This window comes from Amblyomma mixtum, chromosome 9, assembly GCF_055824585.1.
Source record: "Amblyomma mixtum isolate Tamu chromosome 9, ASM5582458v1, whole genome shotgun sequence".
Lineage (NCBI taxonomy): Eukaryota > Metazoa > Arthropoda > Arachnida > Ixodida > Ixodidae > Amblyomma > Amblyomma mixtum.
In genome coordinates, this window is record NC_143020.1 from 111,337,161 (window position 1) to 111,355,435 (window position 18,275).

At 46.4% G+C, this 18,275-nt stretch overlaps 1 long non-coding RNA gene and 2 other non-coding genes across 3 annotated transcripts; 2 read left to right on the forward strand and 1 right to left on the reverse strand.

Moving 5' to 3' along the window:
- TRNAL-CAG (transfer RNA leucine (anticodon CAG)) lies at positions 1–84 on the forward strand. The gene has a single exon. It is a non-coding gene; the product is annotated as a tRNA-Leu (tRNA).
- Positions 85–878: 794 nt separating this feature from the next.
- LOC149330726 (uncharacterized) lies at positions 879–7,120 on the forward strand. The gene is made up of 2 exons (XR_016285716.1): positions 879–1,101; positions 2,744–7,120. It is a non-coding gene; the product is annotated as an uncharacterized LOC149330726 (long non-coding RNA).
- Positions 7,121–7,854: 734 nt separating this feature from the next.
- On the reverse strand, positions 7,855–7,938 carry TRNAL-CAG (transfer RNA leucine (anticodon CAG)). The gene has a single exon. It is a non-coding gene; the product is annotated as a tRNA-Leu (tRNA).
- Between the last annotated feature and the right edge of the window lie 10,337 nt (positions 7,939–18,275).

Sequence of the window (18,275 nt, forward strand, 5' to 3'; positions counted from 1 at the left end):
GTCAGGATGGCCGAGCGGTCCAAGGCGCTGCGTTCAGGTCGCAGTCCGGTCTTCCGGGCGTGGGTTCGAATCCCACTTCTGACACATTCTTTTTACACCTGCAATGCATGGTTTTTCTCTTTTTTTTTTTTTCTACAAAGTGAGCGATGAGCCCTGCGAGAACTGGAGTGGCGCTCACTCAATGCATTAGTCTCAGCTTTCGTTTCCATTTATTTTATTTCTTTCATCACTCCGACCCAGCCTCCACCGTGCTAACTGTGCACCCAGCGCGGCGAGGACACAAGATGGCCGACAGCGGGATCCACTCCTCGACACTCGCCACATGTGCGGCCGCTCCCCTCGCTAACCCTAACCTCGCTCCGCAAGCTGCTCCGAGGCCCCAGGCCCTTATCACTGCACACTGGCTGCGGTTAGCTTCCTGGGATTGGAGTGACAACCTCCCGCTATCGACGAGCGAGAGCGCAGAGAAAGCGCGATTCTTTTTTTTTTTTTTTTTTCACCTTTTTTCTGTCTTTCCGCCTCGCCCGGCCGACGTGACGAAGGCGCACAAAGAAGTCACGTGATCATGACGTGTCGATCAATACGTGCGGGCTCCGTTGCCATGGCAACGGTGGAGCAGCCCCGGTCGAGAGGCTAGGCGCGCCCGAGACGAAGAGCCTTTCGCGAGGCTACATCCGGGCACCGCGTCGTCTGCTATGTTCAAGATGGCCGCTCGCCGCTAATAAATCTCGTTTTCGCACAAAACCACCGCTTCGGCGCGACTACAACTAAAAATCTGCCTCGTTTATATCTCGATAAATTTCGATAAAGGGCGTCGTACTTCGTAAAAACACGCCACGTGACCTTTTGGCGACAAGCAAACACGAAAAAAACAAACGTCGTCGCCATCGTCCGTGAGGGCGGAACGCCATATTGAAATGGCGGCCGACGGGACTGGTACCCACGTTGCAGATTTAACGCCAACACCAAAAAATGCGTCAAACGCTTCACGAATGTAGCTCATTCGGATCTAGAGACACAGCTAGCGACACGGCGCCCGTTTTCTAAAACCGCTCCACCACCTCCGCTGGATAAGGAGGCCATTGGTTCAGCGCGACTGCGGTGAAGTTGCACGTTTTTTCTCTGAATATTGATTCGTAGCCAATGGTTTGCGACTTGTTTGTCTGAAGGCGTCGCTCTATCGGTAGCCAAGCGCCCGGCATAAAACGTTAGGCTCCCGAAGAACCAATCATTATTGCGCTCAGCATTTTGCGAATGCATGGAAGCGCTTTCAATGCATTTTTTTTTCTAGAAAGAGGTGCAACCAATTAAGGCATGAAAGGTGTAGTAATTGTGGCCTGGGTGGCTTTGTTATGCCTTGCTTCCAGAAATATTTCTGCTGGGGCTTCAAGCAAACAACTGTAGGCGTTTTGAGCGATTTTAGTGATTCCGATAGCGTAGTTTAGCGCGTTAATAAAATCAGCTCCTGTCAGACTTGTAGACAAAAACTGCGACGACTTACTTTCACTCATATTTTCCAAAAACATTAGAAGTTTGAACTCGAAGATAGAGGTATTAGTATTTGAGGCATTAGTCTTGTAATATCTTGGGGGTCGCTAAACAGTGAAAGTAATCGTGTTTCAGGCGATCAAAATGGCAAAACGGGGCATAAAATTATCGTATACATTTAAACAAGCTTTGTGTCTCGTTAATGATCATACAACAGTTGTGCGAATGCTCCAAACTGCTGTGCACTTAGCATACTATAACGGCGAGTAAAATATTCACCACTTATACACGTGGCATTTCTCATTCCTTTTTAATACATCCCGATTTTTGCAAGATAATTATTTTCTCTTTTTTTTTCGGAAACTCAGCAGCACTAGTAGAAAGCGTTGTTCCAGCGCATAATTCAATTTCTTCTCACATATTCTCACCACATAAATTAACCATGCAAGGTATACAACAGAATTACAAAGTTTTCTGAGACTGCGCGCCTGCAAGGAAGATTTGTGATTGGTCGTCGCCTGTTGCTTCCTGACTGGTCGAAGTCTTGGTCTCCATGCGTATGACCAATCGCGAGCGAGCATTGCTCTCGTCTGCGAGCATGCTTCGTGAATGTTTGCGCCTTGACAATGTGGATTTTATCACAATTTCAGCTCGCTACTCGTTTTCATTGGAACGACGTATACAAGGTATACGTACTTAAGTTTGAAACAGCGTGCTTTCTGCCTGTTTTCTCTGTCCCGCAATTATTGGCTCCGAAGTGGGAGGCGGAGCTCCCGTCATCCAATCACAGGTGCAGTTATTCCAGTGCTGTGTAACTGCGTATGCGCAGTTGCAGGTTAGGTTAGGTTAGGTTAGGTTAGGTTAGGTTAGGTTAGGTTCCCGCCTGTCTAGCTAGCGAGGACCAACTTATCGGCAACGCCTGTAATGGAACTCTGTAATGCGAAATAGGAGCAGATTTTGGCTTTTTTTTTTCGTATCCAGTTTTGATCGAACGCTCCAGGCTTCCGCTCCAGTGTCAACTAATCAGAGGTTTGCAGTTGATCGCCGTGTTATAGCAGCAGTATAAAAGAACAATCAGTTTAACCACTTGACGTCATCGCATGCACTCTCCCGAGACTTCTCCTATAGACAGTAATGAATGCAACTTCGATCCTTTCTTGCCTTAGTATGGTGAAGAGGCCGCGATTGGAGCTTTATCACAGCGGTTGTATGCTCGTTTTCTCCGATTAAATTTTTTCTTTCTTTTTATTTTCAGGCGTCTGTTGAACAAGTGGCCGCAAGATTGAGCTGCTGAGAGCGACATCGGTTACGACAGCCGAACAGCGCGGAGCGATGCATCGTGTCCAGATAACATTTACATGATTTTATTTATTTATTTATTTATTGGAAATACCTGCAGCGCCCGTAGGCATTATTGCAGAGGGGGGGGGGGGGGGATGCATAACAGAAAAACAGGCCAGAAAAAAGAAAACAAAAAGCAATACAACAAGGCATGACACAGCAAGTACAAAATGAATGAATATGAAGAAACAACAAGGCAGGACAAAAAAAAAAGCCAACTACGCACTCATACATCCGACAGCAACGCGCGGAACATAGGTTCGGAACAGCACTCAACAATTTATGCTATATTTGACACACACAGTCGCTGTCGAGAGCAAGGCAGTCCGCGGAAGCGAATATAATAAGCTTTAACATCTGTCTTGTACCTCAACCATATGGCTGCAAAGATCTTCTTCGACTACGAACATTTGAGAAATATGCGTAGCTTTTCCTTGTCGAGCGTCCTTTTTGTGTAAAAAACGACGATTAATAGCTGACAGAGAGAAAAGAAACGATGTAGCCGTATCACTGCGCACGTATAGATCTTTAAATATGGACTCGTTTCTTTGAAACCTAATCCACCCCGGGGGATTCCCCTGAATTGAATGAATTTGAATTCCGCGACTATAGCATGATGTTATAGTCGTAAGGTTATGGTACTGTTAGCTTCTAATGTCCGCTGTTCCATTCCCCTCATACCTTCCTTATCGGCGGCGGTTCAGGTACCCACGCTGAGTGAGACAGTTGCCTTACGTTTTTTCATAACCTAACCTAGCCTAACCGGCAGACTTCGTCAGATCTGCAGCGTGTATAATGGAGGCCACACTTAAGACTGTCGGCAGGAAAAGTGAGTAAATGAATCGCGGAAGCGAATTTAAATTTTTTTATTCCTTGCAGTGCTGGTAGAGAACACCCGCCATTTAAATTTGACTGTTGAGCTGTGTTGCAGTGTAGCTGTAAACTAGCGCCCAGGGTAAATTTACTTTCCCTCTGGATAGTATGTATACGTTAAGGCACCTGTTCTCTTACAAAGAAAAATTGGGTTTTGAGGAGAAAAAAAGGCACAGTAACTGTCTCGCTTCTGTGTGGACACTTCAACCACGCCTTGAGGTAAGGCATGGAAGACTCGGTAAAAGAAGAGGCGCCGAATAATTCAGAGCACCCGGCATTCTTTAACGTGCACTCACAACGTACAGCACACGCGTCGAGTCTTTCACGTTAATAGCGTTAGGCAACCGTTAGGTGTGGAGAGGGGGTTATGAGAAAAGAAAAGGCGCAAAAGCTCTCATTCCCGGTATACAATTAAGGCGACAAAACGGATTCAGGAGGCATGGTATAGTGCGCAGAAAGAACAACCTATGGCCCGTAAAGGCGACCATGCATCTCGGGCATAGCCGAGGCAGTGCGGAATGTCTAATATATTGTGACGAACTTGGGAAGTCTACATGGAAAGGTTGAGTGGCGACTGATTCAAGTTCGGTTTTTGAGTTAGTTCGTATAGCAAGTAATAGTTCGTATAGCAGGTAATACCCGCTCTTTCGGCTTTCTTAGCGTCGTTTCTTTTTTTTAGTGCTGATTTTCATCGTGGACGCACGCATGACTGTCGGAGACCACTTTCTTCTAACTCTATACAGTGGACCGTCGTCGATTCAAACTCGCCTAATTCGAACTTCCGGTTAATTCGAAGTAACGCCTCGACCCCGTGAGCATCCAGCGCATTATTAAAAGAAAGGCACCCCTTAAATTCAAAACTTCGCGTGATTCGAACAAATTTTTCGGCCTTATTCGAGTTACAGTTATCTTAAGCCGACTCTACTTTTCTACCTTGCGATGGGAAGAAAGTTCCAGGCAGGCTTTCGGTTATCTATTTTTAGCGCGCATTCGGCGAAGTACTGCGAACGCGCCAACCCAGCTACACGTGGCTGAATAACGAAAGAACACGACATAGACACGTGTCCAGCTCTGCCCTTGCCGTCCGTTCTTGTTCGTCGACAGTCAGGCACCCGACTAGATAAGAAGGCGCCCGCGTACAAGTCTTTTACTGGCCTCTTATTTGAAGTGGTGGGAGAAAGCAGACCTCGCGTTACCTGAAGTATATCGCGGTCATGCAACTTTAAGGAAGACAAAGAAGAAAGGAAAACGTGTTGTGCCAGCGTATTGATTGCACAATGTAGCGAAAAATCCTCTCGTTATCGAATGGTGAAGTCTTCGCATGGATTCTACTTTTGCCTTCAGGCGTCTGCCGATAAGGGTATGCGGAGGTTTTTGGGCAAACAGTTGAGATCTTTTTTGAGCCTTTAAAATGTTGTAGCGGGGAGCTGGACGGTCTGCGTTATAACAGCGGTCACGTACTGACGTTTGTTGCTAAAACGCTGACAGCGATCGATGGTCGTGCTAAATTTCATTTCAGTTAAACTTTTCCAAAACACCGAACACACCACAGCAAGTAATCTGAAAGGAAGTTACTGAACAAGGAAGATCGTCGCAAAACGGAGGAAGCATCCTTGGGTCCAAGGCCGCGCTCTCATCTCCAGCCTAAAAAAAAATGTTGACGTCTGGGGCAGTGTGTTGTTTCTTACCTCCACGCTATACGGGTTGTGCCTTTTTTGTTCTTTATTATGAACAAGTTGTGCCAAGACGAATAAAATAAATGAATGCTTCAAGATGCTGCAACCTCCACCATCGACGTCAGCAGGATACTCAACATGCGACAACGCAACCGATCGAAAAGGTAAGGCCATTTATGCCAAACTACGGTTTAGTAGAATTAAGTAGGCCCAATTTGCAGAACTTGCAAGGGAGGCGTGGATGGATCTTGGGGCTTTTGGGCTATTGTGTCTGATACTAATTCTACTGTGAGTTCATAACTATTGGCAACTATAGGTAATTCGAAACAAAATTTTGTGTTCATACTCTGCCTGTTCTGCGCACCTCTCACCTTAACCTAACCTAGATTAACTGTTAAAAGCAATACGGCCCAAATCAGCTGCGGAATGGCGTTGCGCGACATACTTTATCGTCGGGGAGTAGTGGCATAGTTTGCGCTATAGTATTAAATCCCTTGTAAGGCAGCGGTGAATAGCGGCTCCGTTCACATAATGAGGTCCCGGGCATGTTGATATTCTGAGCGGCCCGATTCGTTCGGGCAAGAACGGTTGGCGACGTCATCTTGCGTTTAGGTGAGCTACTCGTGACGTTACGGGCGCCATTATGAAACGCCGGTCATAGCTTCCACACGTGGCTTCCACATTGCAAGTCGGAGCATGGTGGCGCGCGTAGCTGGTTAAAATTAAAGCCCCTTAAAATAACGCGTAGACTTTCTCCGTGCTCTAACAAACGTGACGGCCATCGTGACGTTGGCGCACGCAACGTTAATAACGTCAGGCACCCGACATTGTGGAATGAAATTTCTACTGAGGACGCGAGATAGGACCGTGTATGGTCTGTTGACCAGGCTAAACGTGGGAATCTGGGATTCACCCGTTATAAAGAGGAAAGCTTTCAATCCTATTCGTTTATGCGTCCACGGTCTGAATGTAGTAGTAAATAAATATGCTCGAATGAACCTAGCTCGGACCACAGCAGAAAAAAAAAAGCGCAACACTTCTCTCGGCAGCAGTGAAGATCGTGCGGGTATGTACCCCGCCATCTTTGTTATACGCGTTGAAATCGCCATGTTAGGCCAGCAGTAATGTGAAAATACGGCAAAGTCACCGAGTGGAACACGTTATAATAAAGCTCGTTGTTGGGCGGCTGCTCCATGTGTCCTTGTGCTGTTTTCCATCTTTTATAGAACATATTATAATATGCGCGCAGGAAAGAGAGGAGGACGTATTTAACGGAATGTGAAGTATTCCAGGACAGCTCTGTGTTCAAACCAGTGCTTCTATTGTGTATGGGCTGATAAGTGGCGGTGTATATGGTGGAGTGGGCCAGTCCATTCTAAATGCGCAAGATACCTGGCCAGAATCAGTATCAAAAGAGGCCTTGCAGTATTTATTGCAGAAGGTGTGGGGAGGATTTCGTACGTATCGCGTCGCGTGGTGAGGAGGCAGCGAATTTGGTCGCCCCTGCGAGACATCATCGTTCCTCTCTCTATTCCTCCTCTTGAAGTTGTGTGCGTTCACATTTAACAGGTCTGGCCATACAGTGTTATGCTCAACGTTTCGTTTTACTGGATTACCATTTTAGTGAAAGTTGCATGTCTGTCGTCTACTTATGTTTTACTAAGGTTACGCAAATGTTTTATTCCAACGTTTATCAGAACGTTTCCCAAAGGCGAAAGAAAAATAAAGGTAATTGAAAATTATGTGTTCATGTATGACCAAACAGAAAAACACATTGTTCTGGCGTAGCGGGGGATTAGGGGGAGGGGGGGGATAACATTTATAGACAATCTAAGTTATAGAAAATGAGTGAACTGCATGTAGTAAAACATGTTGTTGTAGCCTTTGAAAGGATGGCACATACCCACACTGGGGCATCGGCCAATAATCGGGAGGTAAAGGTTGCTATTCACCTGTACATAGTAAAGGCAAAACATATATATTATCAACTGAGCTAATACAGCTCTAAAAGCAAACAAATGAACAAAATTACGTCGCGCATCGGGCGGAGAGTGCAATGAATGAATGAATACAAAAGATTCGAAAAGCAGTCCATATAATAGCAAGAGTATATGTATATAAAAGCAAGGTTATGATGGTGAAGTTTCTCTATACATTTTTAATTAATGAGTGAGGTACATTCAGTTTCCCACCTTCGGAAGTGTACTGGCATCCCTTTCTTTCTCTTTATGAAAATTTTCACGACCTGTGACGCCATATATGTTGATTACGTCATCTTTTAAAAGTGACTACCATTAACTGTGACGTTCGTAGTAATGTCTACCGTCGAAAGAATGTGGACAAAAAAAGCGAATCCCCAGCTTAGCATTACCCGGACGCTGGTGAATGTTTTGCGTATTGAAAATTCAAGGAACGCTTTCATGTATGAAAAACAGTGGCAAAAAAAAAAAAGTATAGCCAAAATAAAAAAATGTAGTGTCAGAAGTGGGATTCGAACCCACGCCTGGAAGACCAGACTGCGACCTGAACGCAGCGCCTTGGACCGCTCGGCCATCCTGACAGCACGTATTTACCTGCGAAATAGGGCCAAGTCAAAAGGGTTCCCTTGGCAGTTGCTTGTTTGTGCTCTTTCCTTCTTGCATGTTTGTGCCATTTTGTGCGTGAAGAGCCGTTCTTTCGCAGGGTGAACGCGCCCTAACTGCGACACAGCAAAGCGAGCAGCTGCCAACATGGTCGCCGTCGCAATCGGTTCGCCCCTACGACGCGGTGAACGTCACGTCAAGCGCGGAACAGCGATGGCGGCTTGCATGATGCTCATGAACGACGCAAGTCATGGTGTCCGACGGCACTTCGTCATCGCACTGTGTTTTATTTTACCTATGCGCCGATACTGTAAGCCTCTTTCAGGGCCATGCAGGAATGATGACATATTACATGCACTACAAAACGCGATAGGCAAAATTGAATCACCGTTGCTATAAAACCCATATCACTTAGTACATACGCGTAGCCACAATACTCGGCAATATTAGGTCACGACAATCTGTCACGGTTGTCGAAAGACTCCAACGGCCCCCGCGTTTCGAAAAGCGCGCATGAGTTGTGAAGTAGTTGCGCCTAGAGAGGTCTCTCAGATTTCACCCTATGTCGGTGTTTTTCTGTTGTTTGCCTTCTTTTTCTAACATGCTGATCAGATTCCCTGTTTTCCTTCCGAATATATGAGTCAGTGAATTCAAAACCAAAGTTTTTATTCTAATGACCGCGTTTTGCTTGAGAATTTAGCCTATTTTGGCTTTGGTTACTCCATCGTTAAAAGAGGTGCTTCTTGCGAAGCAGGTCGTTACAACTTAGCACTCCGCGTGTCATAATTATATTCAGTGCACGATATTCAGTCTCTCCCTGACAATGAGCGAGGTATAGTGCATCCTTTGTGAGCACAGTAGGCACGACAACAAAGATGACATAGCGCTTTATAAGGTGGTGAGCATAATGCGGCTCCGAACTCCATTTTGCATTTTGAGCGGAAATTCGAGGCAAGCGATGGAAAAGTGGTTTGTAATTACAGCATACAACCCACCTAACAACTTGCGCAGAGAAGCCAAGGCGACGCACGCGCAAAGTCTAATCTTTGGTTACGAGGACGTTCAGGTAGGGTGGCCAGTTCAGGTACGTGAGCAAAGAATCGCTACTAATTTCCTCGTATCATCCTGGCTCACAGGCTCAGCGTCAAGCTTGTATTGAAGACTGCTTTAATCCATTTGATCAACTTTTAGTAAACAAAAAAGACGTGAAATTAGTGTAACGTGCACTTTTCAGCCGTTTTACGCGTGAAATAATGCTTCTGGATAAAGTACTAATAAGGCCTGTTCGCGGTCGAGCTTAGTATGAATGACACAATGTGGCGCTATTTCTTCTCATGCTTGGTGGCTGAAAAGCAGAGATGTGGAATAAGGTTAGAATAGTAGGAAACCGTAGGCAAAGTTGATGGAGAATCTTAATGAGAATTGCCAACACAGTAAACAAAAAAAATAATAAATAAAGAAAAGCTGAGCATGGTGGCAATTGCCACCACCCCGTTTCAAAGGGGGCGCTCCTATCCATCCATCCATCCATCTCTTTGTCAACACTTTTAGAATAGGGGGACCCTACAGGTTAGGGGAATAACAGGGCACCCGTGAGCATGCGCAGAACAATAACCTATTTGATAGGATTCCCCTACCCCAAAAACTTCATGATGTTATATCACCAAAGCCCACACGTCAGCATTACATAAGCTGCTCAATTCCACCGCCGCCACAAAGATGTTAACCAAAGATAGCAAAAAAAAAAAAATAGAACTGAGTCGTCGCACATCCTATTCCGGCCAGTGGAAAATTTGTGTAGAAGGCGGTTGAGGGGGCCATTCCCATTTGAATCATGTATTTCTTGGGCTTTTCACGCCGAAACATGTGCTTCAGCGTGGTTTTTTTATGCAGAATTTATCTCTTGTACAAGACGGGGGAGGGGGGGGGGGTCCCTTACGTAAATTTATCCCCGATTCCAGGCGAAAGGACGACTGTTCACAACTGAAGACTGGTGCCTGGTGGTAGGACGCGACTTGTGTGCCTTGACAATCCGCCATAAATGCCCTGTCATCAATCGTCGGCGCCATCTTCGAGTCCCACTGCAAAGCAATGGCCTTTCGCAACGACCTCCAACCAGTGTTGGCCAGCGCCAGCGGAGGCACTTGTGATTGACACGGTCCAAGAAAACCGCGTTCTTGGGGTGTTTTTCAGTGATCCTGTTAGTCGTTTTTTAGGTGTTTTTGTGGCGATTACCCCAAACGAAGTCTGGCTCAGGGTAACAGCAGCCTATCTCACTATCACTCCCTCGTTCCAGAAGAGGAAGATAACGCCTAGGAATTCACATCTTCCTTTTTTTTATGTTCCTATGCACCTCATTTGCTATCGATCCGCGTCTTCTCTGGAACGTAAGCAACGGTAACTGGATATGATGGGCAATGCGGGACAATAAAAGTTGTTTGATAGGCGTGTTTTGCAGTCGCTGAGCAGATCTCTACCAGGCTGCTCGAGGTTCTTTTTTTTTTTCGCTCCTGTCATGTATCTTGAAAGGAATATTAAGGGCTAAAAACAAAAACAAAAATGGTATCACGTTGCACTGGTATTTGAGTAAAAGAACACATCAGAATGCAATGCAATACCTCCTGCCTATCGAAAACGATCCTTCCCTTGCATGCGGTGAAGGACAGCAAGAACAAAAAAAAATAAATGAAAAATTCACTGAGAGAATCCGACAACTAATTCTATTATATGTTCTACGAACTGAGACTTTTTTGGGATGTAATATCCCGTAAGTAGGGCATGATAAATATTTTTCGTACATCGCGGCTTGGCAAATTTTCCTCTCTCGAATAAAACCTGGCCGGGATAAGATAAATTAATTTCCAGGTTTACTCCATTTTTCTAGCTTTTCGTCAGTGACTTGATTGTGAATTGGTTAATTTCGCAATTGTTTTGTTTGTAATTTGGAGCGTTTTAAGGGAGATGTAATCCCGCGGAGAAATATACTGTAGACGTATAATATTTTTTTTAAACGCGGTTGATAGAACAAGCCAGAGTAGCTTGTGTTCCCTACGGTGCCCAATATATAATGCTTGTTGGAAAAACTCATCAAATCTTTTATCGGGTACTTTATTTCCCTCTCTCTACAAGCGATCTTTGCTCGTTTCGCGCACTATTATAGACTTGCCACCTGCAGTAGGAAAACTGAAAACAAACTCCCATATGCCAGGCCTACACCTGAACGCGAAACAGATCTGCGCAAACGCCACGAATGGGTCTCGAGATATGTGCGCACGTTCATCGCATACGTACCAGCTGTCATTGGAAATTAAAAAATCCCCAGTGCTAGGGAGCCCAGCGAAGCCATACAACACCAGTTGAAGATGTCGATGTGAACAACGTAGTACAGACTTGTCAAACTACAACTGGCTACAACAGCTGCAGTCCATCGCGGTCCGACGAACACCAAGTACCATATGGGTCGGAGATATTGAAAAAAAAAAAAAAATGCGGTACTGACGGTAGTCATTTGTGCAGTATGCTCGTGTACGCAGAAAGAAAAATAATAAAACTCGGAGTACTAGTGAGACAAACAAAGCATACACACACATAATTATGATCAAACTAAATCGTAATAAAAAAAAAAGCCGGACATTGTTTATAAAGCATGAAATTTGCTGCTGCTACCGTCTAGCAGAGTGGCGCAGTGGAAGCGTGCTGGGCCCATAACCCAGAGGTCCGTGGATCGAAACCACGCTCTGCTACAACTTTTTATTTTTTTTTCACAAGCGCTCTTTTTTTCTTCTTCCACTTGAATTTACATCATATCTTATGCTTGGCTATCTACAAAATTCGGCAGGCCATTTCAGACCTAGGCATTTCTACCTGTCCCCGAGAGGTCCACTCTTCTAGTTCGAAATGTCCGCTGTTGCTCGGACAAATATGCTACGGAGAACAGATTTCCTGAAAAACTTATGCACATGCGACATCTGGTCACTCTCTGCAGTACGCCACTATTCGTGAATAAATATTTGTTGCATTGCCCTCTCGGTCTGTTTGTAGTTACAGGTTTGACAAAATTTTGGTGCGGTCAGGTTACAAGTTCAAAAAACTTCCGTAACGAAGAGTAAGTTGAAGAAGTCTGCACGCGATATCCGATGATTCCCTCTTATGGCGAAAATTTTAAACCAAACGGCTGAATAATTTTATACCCTATCAATGTACTACGTCCTCTGTCTCATGATCGTGTGTGCTAAAGCAAAACGTCTCGTACTCAGGTTTCAAGCATTTTACCGCGCCTACACGATATTAATCTATCCAATTAATTGCATAACACTGATCCGTCGCTCATATTCCTCGCATTCCGCCGCTAGGAGCGCAAATATTCTAAACCTAGCGCAACAACGTTCCAAATCAAATGCATATAATGGCACGGGCCGACAAGGCCCCGATCACAATATTCGCCGAATCAGTAGTTTTTTTTCCCGCTTATTTGTTGGTCCGTTCGAGCTCGTTAGACGTGGTTATTATACACACGGCTCTCCATAAGGGCGGCCGCACCGCGTCTCCTACTGAGGCAGTAAGTAAAATCCTTGAGCGGAAGCCATTTTCTCCGCTTCCCCGGCTTCTAAAAACGCGCGCCAAACCGAACGACCGTGCGGGGAGAGAGAGGGTGGGCAGTAAAAGCAGAACGAGGGGCTGGGGTTGCAGAACGGAGGGTGGAAAAGGAGTTGTTCAAAGAAGCGACGGTGTTGGAAGTCGTGCAGAAAGAGCACGGGGAAGAAGGACTGCGCGTTTTCATTCTTCTGTCGCCCCACACCGGAGGCTATCCTGACACGAAAAAAAAAAAATTAAAAGGAGGAGTGCAAAGAAATGCGGACCGGAAAAGCCTCTCTAGCGAGGAGCGTGCTAGGCCTCGGGACATGAAAGCAAAGAAAAATGCAGAGGGGGAGGGGAGCTGCCCGAGCGAGAAAAAAAAACGCGGAGTGGTGGGGTGAGGGGGGAAACTGGCGGCGCAGCCGCCGTAAGAAAACACGCGAGGGAGACGCTGCTATTTCCCTTTTATTTATTTATTATTTTTTGCGCTCAGCCGTAAAGCCTTCGGAAAGTGAGTGGTCGGGGAGTGCTCCCTTGCAACAAGCTCGCCACACGCTTGCGCTATCGACAGGGGAGAGAGGAAGAGAGAGAGAAACGGAGCCGAAAGAAAAAAAAGAGTCGGAAAGAGGGACGCGTGGCAGTCGCCGGCGCTCGAAATCCACAGGAAAAGGCGGGGCTGCGCCGATATTGCTAAAATGATCGCTAGATGGCGGTAGTTGCTCGTGCAGTGCCTGGAATATCTTGGAGGGGGTCACGATCGAACAAACCTTCCACGCTTCCGCAGCTTGCAACTGCCGCGTGCTTAACGCGTGTCAGCCTTCTTCTGCCGAAGTCCTTTCGTTCGTCCTCTCCTTGGACATTTACTTCATATGCAAATAGCACACTCATCAGTGCAGAGAAAAAGCTTAAGAATGTAAATACCAAATGTCTAAAAAAAAATAGAACGCGCTCAAATTTGCGCTCATCTCTTATGTGCCCGCGCAGCTATAAAACCAGTCGTGCATCGTAAATTTCTGGATCCATTTAGCGTGCGCATTTTTGGTCCCCTGTATCCTCCCGTTCTCCAAAAATCGTCGTTGAGAAAAGGTGCGAGAGCCACTTGAAAAGCAGCTCCATTGGAAGGAAAGGCGCGGTAGAGGTACCACTCCGTGGACACCTCTACCACGCCGCGAGCGAATGGATGCGATGGCCGCGTTTCGATAAAGGCGAAACGCATAAGGCACCTGTGTTCTGCGCCGTGCCAAAGCACGTTAAAGGACACTAAGATGGTCGAGATTAATCCGGAGCCCTCCTGAATGGCGTCTAACTTTCGCTCACTGTTTCATCCCTTTCTTTACGGCGCGGTTGAGGTGCCCACAGGAGCACCTCGTGAATATTTCTTGAAGGAGCATATGCACTCGTTTGCTGAGCTCACCGCAAACCCCCCGAGCTGATCGCCTCTACATGTCACCCCACACATCACTCATTACCAGAAAACAGTGAATGTGGTGTCGCCTGCAGACGCGAACGCCATCACCCTCATGACCAGAAACCAAACGCCGTAACCACGGGTGCAGGAATGCGAAATGGTTTTGAGGAAAGGAAATGGCACTATCTCGTTTGGTGGTGATTAGTGATGTTTTCCTTTTTGCGAGGAAAGTAAATAGCGCAGTGCCTGTCCACTCTGTCTACTGACTCGCTGGACACCTCAACCACACCGTAATAGAAAGAAGGAAGGTGAGAATGAAAGATGGTTTATGGGAGGTTTAAGGTCCCAAAGTTACTCAGGCTACGAGGGACGCCATAGTGAAGGTCTCCGGAAATTTCGACCACCTGGGGTTCTTTAACGTGCACTGACATCGCACAGTACACGGGCCTCTAGAATTTAGCCTCCATTATACCAGGTGTCCCAGCTAAATGTAACCAAGCTTTTAAAAAACATGGGATAGCCATCTGAAACCAAATGAGAGTTGTTTAGAGTCGCATGACCTAGTCTGCAGTATTTTTTCGTTCTTCAAGGTTGACTAATTAGTTAAGCTTAATTAACTAACTTTTTAATTATTGACTTGAGGAACAAAGTGTCAAAGGAAAAGTTGTAGATCGCTTTGAGAAACTGCTTACTGAGATATTTGCAGCAAAGTAATATTTATGTAAAGTAGTTTATTTACCGGCCTTTAACCATAACCCGCACAATAAGAAAAAGCTTCCAAATGACAACTGTGCCACTTCAACGTCCCAACACGCGAATAAAATCAATTTTTTCTGAAGTCCTCTCCTCGATGAGACTTTCGGTGCACATTGGGACAGAGAAGTGAGCGAGCAGCTGGTCACGTGACAACTTTCTTTTAAGGCCAATAAATGAAGCTACGTAAATCGTAACTTGACGGAAACAGCACTACTAGCGGTTTTTCGAGGTGATCTAAAACTTTTGCATTGACATTTTCTTCCTGAAGTTAATAATTAATAAGTTAGCTAATTAAAATTAACTAATTAATTAACTTTGAAGAGCGCAAAAAATATTCAAGACTAGGCTACGCGACTATGAACAACCCTGAGTTAATTTCACTGTACTAGGACACTTCGCCTTTTTTAAAAGTTTGGTTACATTTAGCTGGGACACCCGGTATAGACGGTTTTACGAGTATGGTCACACATGCGCTTTAGTTTATCATACGCGTCGCTGACACTGGAAACCGGCCTCCAGCAGCAAGCTAGGCATGCCTCTATAAAGCGCAAAGGGGCTCAGAGCATTGCGTGGGCTGCGTTCGGCTGGGCCCGGGCTCGAAACTAGAAGTCGGGCCCGACCCACACCTATCAGATATACCTGCGCGTGGGAAACAGGCTAACGCTGCACGGCATGCCAAGGTCGGCGCGTGAGGCCCAGTATCAACTGCGCAAGTGATGAACTGATCACTGCATGTGCGCATATACGTTGACGATACAACTAGGAAAGTGGTGATGGTAAAAACATCAGTTCAAAGTAATGGAGTTTACGACGTCTTGCCGCGTGGTGTCGTCATAGAGCAGTACCCCACAGGCGCCTGCAGCTGGCTCGATCTGCTCGCTTATAGGTATACCGCTGGCCTGTGGCGGCGGCATCGATCAGTCCATCTTCCTAGGAGACCGACAAAGCTAACTGCGAAGTCTCAGGTCGCAACGACTCAAACTAATGGTTTTTAAAAACGTATAGAGAAAAGGAGGCCGATCTTCTTGTTCACTTTCGTGAACGCAGTCTGCAGAACAGGGCAGAACAGAAGTGGCAAGGTGACGAAGTGCTGGCCGCCACGGTGGATGAGAAGATCGGCGAATGAGTCCTGGTCCACGTAGCATCCGGGCCGTAGGATGCCAGGAGCTGATGGCCGAGGTCCTTGGACGCACCGAACGGCAGGGTCAGGGGGGCGGTGTCCTCACGTGTGGGTAGCAGCTCGGGTCGATCGGGTCATTCTGGTCGCGGCAACGTCGTCAGTTCGTCGTGTCATGTGGTACGGGCGGGGGGCGTATTCGCCAACTGCAGCCTGTACAGCCACAAGGCTTGAAACCACGGTGAATTGATCACGGTGACTGAAGATTGTCACAACGGCTTACCTAAAAGGGATAATAAATCCTCTTAAATGGCGTTATATGCCACTAAGCATCACGATTTGCGACCTAAAAGGGAAAAAATGGAAAAAATGAAATTAAAAAAACAATAAAATCACAGTACAGACAGCGGAGTCGAACGGCCGACCTTCCATACGCAACACGTGCCTCTAATCCACTGCGCCATAGCGGCGATGTCAAGCCGTCGTTCTGAATGAATATTTATAACCAGCCTTAATGTGGCTGCTACCTGCCGGTGGGCGGCGCTGTCATCGCTGGCTGTACCGGCTGCATTTGGCGAACACGCGGGCGGGGGACGGGGCTGGGGTGAGCGGCGAGGTCAGTTCAGGTCGGGCGGACCAGGTACTCATGGTCGACGTCCACGGCAGGCGCAGGACGCCGAAGCTCCGGGACCAGGATGGCGATGAAGGGACCCCCGCACCTCACACCAAATGTTACGTGGCGGCCAGCCGAAGAATGAGGCGCGATGAACGATGGACAAGAGATGATTTAATGGCCGCTGTTGCTGTTGTTGTCCACCTCTTAGAATGGCTATGGTGTCTGAAAGACACCATAGAATGGCGCATACCCACGCAGGGGGATCGGCCAAGAAGAGGGGTGCATAGAGGGATTTGGCGTTGGCCTAGCGCGAGCGCTCCGTCCCGCGCCACTGCCAGCTTCGTCTTCTTCGTTACAATATGTTCTCGTTCATCGTGAAATGTGGCCAAATGTAAGCAGGATATTTGGAATATTCATTTCTGGTGAAACTGTGGAGTATATATGCGCGCATATGTTGAAACAAAGCTCACTCTCTCCTTCAGCTTCGGTGAAGAACCTGCGTGACCAGTGGCTTGCGAGAAGGCCGCGGGGACGCATAATTATGACAGTTCCATTAAAGTTGTTTTTCATTTGTAATTGTCAGTTTTCGTCATTGGCTCAAGCGGCGACACACCCCCATTATCACCAAGATCTGTCACTTGGAAAGGCAAACGATAAGAGCGGAATAGAAACAAAGGAAAATATCATTTTATCATACAAACCATTCTTTGGGTTCCTCTGAAGCGCCGAGGATAGAGCCTCGTGTTAGTGTTAGCTCAGAGATAAGAGCTAGCGCCATTTTCTGCCCTGATGGCACGTGAGGGCTTTGGCTAAGCTAGTCTGCAATCGCGGACAGATGGCTGTTATCTAGAAACGCGGCTCTTGCCGAATCGTGGTGAAGAGGGCTGTAATCGCGGGTTGCGCTCTCAAGTGCTATTTAAATGACACCTTGTTTTGAGGGCCTTCTCTCTCGCTGATAAAAAAGATGAAAATACCACGTTACAGACATGTGGCCCCGATAAGGATGTTTCTCACAACTCCGTGCAGTTCTCCACCAATAGCGAGGGAAGGCAGTTTATAGAAAGCTAACAGCCTCAATAGATCGAGCTGCCACATCAGATGAAGCTTGTGACCGCGTTTATCCATTACAACGACTATTAATTTCGTCCTTGTATTTTTGAATATTATGAAGTATTGAGGCATCATCATCAGCAGCCTGATTACGCCACTACAGGGCACATGCCTCTTCCGTATCTGATTAACCATGTACTGTGGCAGCTGCGGTCATCCTATTCCCGCAAACTGCTAGACGTCATAAGCAATATAAGAACTATCACATTTTATTTGTTATTTTTTATTTCCACAGTACTGCGGACCCTCATTTGGGTCCAGGCGGGGAGGGCAGAAAAACACATTTACACAACAGTGTAGCACATGTACAATCTAAAATGGTTCACAAAGTGCGTTGTCAAAATCAACAGCCGATATCACTTGTAGAGGCAGGGCTTTCCATTCCTCATTAGTTCTCGGGAAAAAAGAAAATTTAAAAGCGTTAGTATGCGCGAAGTATGGTGCTAAAGTGTGATTATGACGTGACGATGTCGAGTTCTACTCGTTTCAGAAAACTGCAGATAGGGGGCTGTAGAGATGCCTAGATTTCCGTGGATTAGTTGGCGAAGGAAAGATAGGCGGGCTATCTTGCGTCTGACGTGGAGAGGTTTAATATTATTTGCTGCCATTAACGAAGATGGGGAATCAGTTGTTGTACTTATTAAATATAAAATGTAGTGCGCGCCTCTGTATTTTTTGTCTTTAAGAGTGTCGCCGCGGTGGCTCAGAGGTTATGGTGCTCGGCTGCTGACCC